Genomic DNA, 7,660 nt, shown 5'->3' on the forward strand with positions numbered 1-7,660 from the left:
AGGACTGTACTAAGTACTAACCCAACCCAACGTATGAAGCTCAACGAATTGAATATGAGCCCAATAAGGCCCAGTCCAGTTAAGTATATGAGCCCAATAATGCCCGGGCCAATTAAGAGGATCATGAACAAACCATCAACTTGGAAAACCCAATTCAAATTATGCTATATTTTTGTTCAATCACTGAATATATTTTGATTAAATTATATATCTATATCTATATCTATATCTATGCACATATAAACATATAGATTGGTATAAATTTAACATGTTATATGAATAGCTAAATTACACTGTTTCATTTTGATCTTTTAATTTTAAAAAATCTATTTTTTTAGTCCACAAAACTTAACACTGTTAATGTTACTGACAGAAACTGCTGGCACAACAAAATTAAGTGGTCATTATGCAATGCTAATAAAGAAAGCTTAATAAATCACATTATTTGAATCCTAACTGGCTGGCAACATCAACTCAAATTTTTAAAACAATTCATTTTAATAATAATAATAATAATAATAATAATAATAATAATAATAATAATAATATAAAAACTCAGTTTTTGATCCATCTGTTCTACATTCCCCATCGAAAAAGCTTCTCCAATTACCGATGCCCTTCTTCCTCAGTGAGTCTCCCAACCCACTGGCCATCGATTCTAATTCATGAATTATTGAGAAATAATTCAAAATTCAATCCCCAAAATTCCAATCTCGTTTATTCTAAATATTGAGAAACCATTTCATCTCATGATCTCATCTCCTTCTTTATATACTACTCTGGTCCTAAATATAAAGCCTATTTTATAGTATAAATTACACTATAAAATGGGTTTTATATTTAGGACAAGAGAAATATAAATTATTGACTCCAAGCAAAACTTTCTTTTATATATGATGGTAAAAACACTTTGATTTAATGACCTTCTCTAATAAGGGTAAGGTTGAAAAATAAAATAAAATTTAAGACATTTTTAATAGGACTAGTTGTGATTCTTTGAATCTCGAAGGGTTATTAGGCAGTGTCCTGTGTCCTTGTCAATTACAAATAAAAAATTACTTAACCCAATTTATAATATAGAAGATCAAGTCAGTAACCCTCTTATAATATAAATATTACCTCCGATCCTTAATATAAAACCATGTTTGACTTTTATTTTGATCCTAAATATAATACCCCAATCCACTTTGTCTCTCATATTTATGTATTTTTTTAAGGTAGCTTTTCTAATAATTATAATTCTAGCCAATATAGTTGATTAGTAAGGATATTTTAGAAAAAATAACACCTATTTATTATAAATAACTAATTTATTACAAATAACTAACTTAACTTCTTTCCTTAATCTCTTCAAATTAGTCAATTGGGTCTTATAATTAGGACTGAAGGTAGTATATGATTAATAGTTAATTAATTATCTCTCCCTCAAAAACCTCCTCATGCAGTTAGTATGGTGATACGGAACCAACTACCAAAAATGACCCTAACAAATAAAAGAATCACTTAAGCCGATTAATTTGGTTCATTTCCTATTAAGAGAGTCAAGTGCATTTAATGAAAGATGTATTTGAAAAGCAATTGAATAATTTAGAAACATCAAATAGTTGTATTGATCCCTGTGAATCAATTAAAAACATCTTAGTATGGGGAATAAATCTCATGATTATTCATAAGCCATTGATTTCCTAAAACATTATATTATACAGATAATCAGATACAATATACTCTTCTTCCTCTGATCCTATTTATATGATAAGAGTATTTTTTTCCTAATATAAGTCATTTAATTAAGTTTATTATAATATGAATACACAATTGTACTTCTATTTCATAATTATGTAAAATGTTATTTTTTTTAAAAGTATGTATATTATATATATTCGATAAGGATGTAGTTGAAAAATTATTAAATTTTAAGATAGGGTTAATAAAATTTAAAATTTTCTTGATTCTAATAAAAATATTAAAATTATGTTATAAATAGGATGAGAAAATTACATATAGTGATTGTTTGATCATATGAGTATTTTTTTTGGCCAAATATACTGATGCTTGATTATGAATATAAATATATAAAGAAGTCAGTTTAATTAATTAATGTTATTCGGTGCCAGGATGAAAAGGAAGGATCATGAGGTTGGGATTAACTAAAAGCATTCAAAATTTAATCGCATGGTGTTTGACCTTCTTCAGCTTCAATTATACATCTGTGGATGCCCACCGCTTGGCTCTCCCCCCAAATTCCAATGTTTTGATCATCTTTTCTTTTCACTTAATTCGTTCATTCATTCATTCTAGAGCATGCATTAATTGGTACTCCTGCGGACTGTGGTTCTATTTAATGGATTAGAAAAAACCTTTAAACTGTATTATCTCGTTTTAAAATATAACTTTTTAATTTTATTTTTATTTAATATATAAAATCTTTTTGACCTTATTTATAAATTTTAAATTTGGAAAGAAGTATAGTCTACTTTATAAGCTTCAATTTGGATTTGTCTTAATATTCAAAACATTTTTTTAATATTGCCCTTAATTATTTTTCTCATTTATTATAAGGACATATTTGAAAACAAAAATATATTTCTAATCTATTTATTGTTTTTAACTAATTTTAACTAATTATTCTAAATTAGTTATTTGAAACTAATAATAAGGCCTGAAGGGAGTACTTTCTAAAAAAAATAACAATCTGCATTATAATAAATGAATAACAAAATAATATATTGATGCTAAAAATGCAATAATGTACTATTCTAGCCCTAAATATAAGTCACTTATAGTGTATTTAATGTTTCTTTTTTAATTTTATTCTTTGTTAATTCTCATTGAAAAGAGAAGGGGAAAAAAAAGAGATATAAGAATGATTTGTAAATAAAGAAAGAGAAAACTTTGATAAGGGCAAAATTGAAAAATCTCATTCATTAAATTTAATACATTACTTGGTTACTTGGTATACAAGAATGGGTTACGAGTAATTTATATTAATGACTAGACAGATAACTTATAAATAGAACTAAAAAAAAATTTCTTTATATCTTACAAATAGAATCAAACGAATATAATGCTTTTACATACCTAAATATAAATCCTAATATTAAAAAGGAAAATTTCCAAATAAAAGCTTCCAAAATTTAGAAATCCCAGCTCTAGTTTCAATAACCCCAAAGTAATCCATTTTCGTTAAAAATAATTTTTAAAATGTTTGTGTTTTTATGATATTATCCCTTACTAAAAAAAAAGCCACATGAATTAACAACCACTATTTTATAATTTCAAACCTATTAAAGTATATGAATCAGACTTCTCCTTAAAGCGATTTACAAATTACAACTTTTGTTTGACAATTCACTACACTTCATTAACTTTTATCATAATGGCTTAGCAATTTATTACAACCATTTTCCTTACTAATTTTTAAACTTGTTAAAATAAATTATTAAGCCCCTCTTTCATAATTCACTACGCCTCCTTACCAAATTTCAATTGGGGGAAAAAAAAGTAGTTGTCAATTTGTTTGTGTATCATTTGTATATTACAATGATATCATCGTGATGTTAACATTATTGGGACTTACTTATATGATTCAAGCATATTAAATTCGAGTTGGCAAAAAAGTATATTAAATTAGAATAATGAGGATGTCTTGTATTAATAATAGATTTTAAAAATGTCCAAATAATCTTTTTGGGACAAGAATGTGATTGATGTAACGAATAATGAGTGAGGGATATCATGTGGACAAGGGGAGAGGGAAGACGAGTGGCCATCCATGAAGGGACGGTGGCACAAAGGAACTGAATATAATTCTTTTACTTTTTTTAATTACTGAATCTTTTCTTTAAAAAAATACATTATCAATTATCAAATATATGGTTTTGGTATATAATTGAGTGATAACAGAATTCACAAGTCTTTCCGTATATGACTATGTTATTAAAGGATAATTACAACATAATAATTTTTGTTGATGGTGGTGTAATTTCCCTGTTTTTAAATTAAAAAAATATTATTTATTGATTAACGTAATACGACTTGCTGTGAATTTTATATCTTATATTAAATTGAATACTGATAATAATGTCAATATTAATATTGATTTAGATTTGGAAATACTTAAAATGATACCCCTCCGGTCCTTAATATAGGACCCAATTGTTAAGTTGGTTTTGGTCCTAAATATAAAACCCATTTCTCATATTTATTAATTTTCTCTAAATTACCCCTATGGATATTCCCTCAACCATAATGAAGGAGAAGAGGAAGAGGGGTATTAAGAAAGATGATTATGGTATTTTAGGAAAAATATGTCACATTTCTTATAAGTAACTAACTTACCTAACTTTCTTAATCTAATCAAATTAGTTAAATGGGTCTTATATTAAGGACCGGAGGAGTATCATTCTTCCAATTTTACAAAACATGTGTTATCAAACTTTAAATACGTGATTTTTTTTATACGTAAGCTAATATCTAATATCATCATTTTCTGATATTATTAGCACTTAAATAGAGGTAACTTTTCTGAAAAAATGTGCTTTGCATTCCTGTAGAATTAAAGTGAGACTTTATATTTAAGTGGTCATAAGACGAATGTCTTTTTTTTTTTTTTTGTAAAAATATTTTTCACATATAAAGTAAAATTTGACAATTAACCCTTGACTAAAGACGAAAGGTGTTAAGGCATTGAGAGGTAAAGCAGGTTGGTGGGCCAGGCCTAGAAGTGAAAAGGTGGGTTGGGTAGTGGAGCATTCATCTTTCACCAAATGTCAGACATTAGCGAATAAAAGTAATCCAGTTGATAAGAAGTTGATTAATAACTTATAAAATCGTAAGTTTAAATTTTATTGTGGATGTGAAAACTGTGTCAGTAGGTGATCTTTATGAGTGTTTTCTGAGTATTGAGATATGCTCTAGTCCTAAGAAGTTTTTAGAACCCAATTTACTTAAATATTTTTTTACCAAAAAAATATTTGGCATTGAAAATTTGAGAAAATTTTTTTTCTGTTTTTCTCCAACTCTCTTTTATCTTAAATGTAATTTTTTTAAAAAAATTCCCTTCTAAATCTCTCCTTTCAAAAAATTTATTCTTCTCGGTTCTAATTAGAAAAGTTAGATGGGAGGTTGATTTTAATTCTAAATTTAAGACATTTATCTCATTTATCCCTAATATTGATTGTTTTTCTTATTCTAATTTATTTAACTTATGAATTGATAATACAATATAACATAAGGATATTTTTTAGGAGATCGAGTCAAATTTATTTTAATGAAATAATTTATTTGGTTTTATTAAATTATTTAAATCAATTAAATAACTTTTTTTAGAAGTAATTCTCTCTCAAACAATCTTAACTCTCAATAACTTAACGGCAAAATTAACCGCAGGAGCTTGATATTTGATACTCCTCCTGTCCTTAATATAAGACCCATTTAACTAATTTGATTAGATTAAGGAAGTTAGGTAAATTAGTTAATTATAAGAAAAGTGACACATTTTTCCTAAAACACCATAATCATCTTTCTTAATACCCCTCTCCCTCTTCTACTTGATTATGGTTGAAGGAGTATCTATAGGGGTAATTTAGAGAAAATTGAAAAATATGAGAAATAGGTCTTATATTTAAGACCAAAACCAACTCAAGAATTGAGTCCTATATTAAGAACCGGAGGAGTATTAAAACATCATGAAAGTTAGATTTTAACTTTAAGGTCTTGTTTACTTATAAATACGTTCACGTAAATAAATGCAAATCTTTCTCACATATTTATATTTCATAAATCACTGAAAAATTGCTTTTGAAGAATCTTACCAACCGCAGCTGGAGGCATGCTCATCGTTGTAGAGCTTTCCAGTTTGCACCCTCCGCGAATTGTTAATTTGTGCATTTGTTTGTCAAACTTTATCATCACATCCTTTTCCTCGTGATTCACTCTATCCTTCTCCGCTGTGCTGTCAGCCTGTCACCATTTTCTTGGCCTTCCCCCTCTTTTGTGCGGTCATTATATTGCCCATTATCTCTTTTCCCCCATAATTAATTATCTCTTTTTTTCCCCTGCCAATTAATTAACTCTTCTCGTAACAGTAACATGGGTATCATGCTTCATGTACTACTTCACTAATTCTTTTTTTTTTATTACTTTATCCGGTATCCCAGGATAATAGGCGTCTTTCAGCCGTGACAACGACCCCAAACTAGTCCGGATTCGGGGGCTTCCAAGGATCCTTTCAGACGGCGCCCTCTGGCCCCTTGGAGTGTTGCATTTCCACGTCTCGAACCCGAAATCCGTGGTTAAGCTAGGATAGCCCCAACTAGCTGACCTAACCCCGCGGGGTTACTACTTCACTAATTCTTTTTCCTTCTAAGTTTGTGTTACCTCTTCTTCTTAATATAAAAATTTATTTGATTTTTATTTTAATTTTAAATATAAGATTTTAATATATTTTATCTTTTTTTAAAATAGTTCTTATAATAATAATGGTTCTAACTAATGCAATTGATTAGCAGGAATATTTTAAAAAAAATAACATATATTTATTACAAATAAATAATATAACTAATTTTCTTAATCTACTCAAATTAGTAACTAACTCTTATATTAAGGACTAGGGATAGTATTGTATAATTATATTTGTAGATGGTGGGTTTATATGCTCTAAAGATGTATTTTAATTTTTAAAGGGAAAATCCTAATTAAATCCTGCTGAAATACTTAAATTTAAATTGAGGCCTACACTTTTAAAAAATTCTTAATCAGAACATAAGACCTAATTAGGAATTGTTGAATATTGTTAAATAACTATAATGCCTCTCTTTACTTAAAAATGAAAATTGATTATTTTATCCCTCTAAAGTGGTTCATCATCTCTTATTATTAATATTTAGACAAAAAAATATAAATAATTTTTTAGTGTTTGAAATTTTGTAATATAACTAAAATCTTCAAAATATTTTCATAAAATATTTCAAATTATAATATAAGTAATCTTTAAATAAATATTTTTTTCAGGTTGTAAATATTTATTTTAAAATTTTAAAATATTTTAATTATAATAAAAATTTAATATTAAATCGTAATCATTTATGTTTTCAGTTGAATCCAACATTGTTTAAATAAATAAAACTAATGTAAATTATAAAAACTGAAAATAAAAAAATTTATTTAAACTTTACTTATATTTGAAATTTAACATGTTTTATTAAAATATTTTTAATAGTGTAAGTTATATATACAAATTTCAAACATTGTAAAATTACTTATATGTTTTTTGGTCTAAAAAAAAATCATAAGAGATGAGGAATTACTTGGGAGAGGTATATTAATCAATTTTTTTTTTAATTAAAGAAGGGCATTCAGGTTATTTAACAACATTTAAAAATCCCTAATTAGGTCTCATGGCCTACTTAAGAATTTGTTAAAAGTGCAGGCCTAAATCTAAATTTAGGTATTTCGGGTGGATTTAATTGGGATTCTCCCATTTTTAAATGCTTACTTGTATAATTTCACGAGCTTCACGCCTGCTAACAATAAAATGGAATTTTTGTTTTGAAAAAATTAATACAAAAACAATACACAATTTATAACAAGTTAAATCTAACCAAACTTCACTATTGTTAGCAAGTCATTGATTTTAGGGAGGTTTATGATTTTTCTGAAA

Source organism: Neltuma alba, unplaced genomic scaffold (assembly GCF_004799145.2).
Source record: "Neltuma alba isolate B1F8T4 unplaced genomic scaffold, ASM479914v2 tig00012505_pilon, whole genome shotgun sequence".
Taxonomy (NCBI): domain Eukaryota; kingdom Viridiplantae; phylum Streptophyta; class Magnoliopsida; order Fabales; family Fabaceae; genus Neltuma; species Neltuma alba.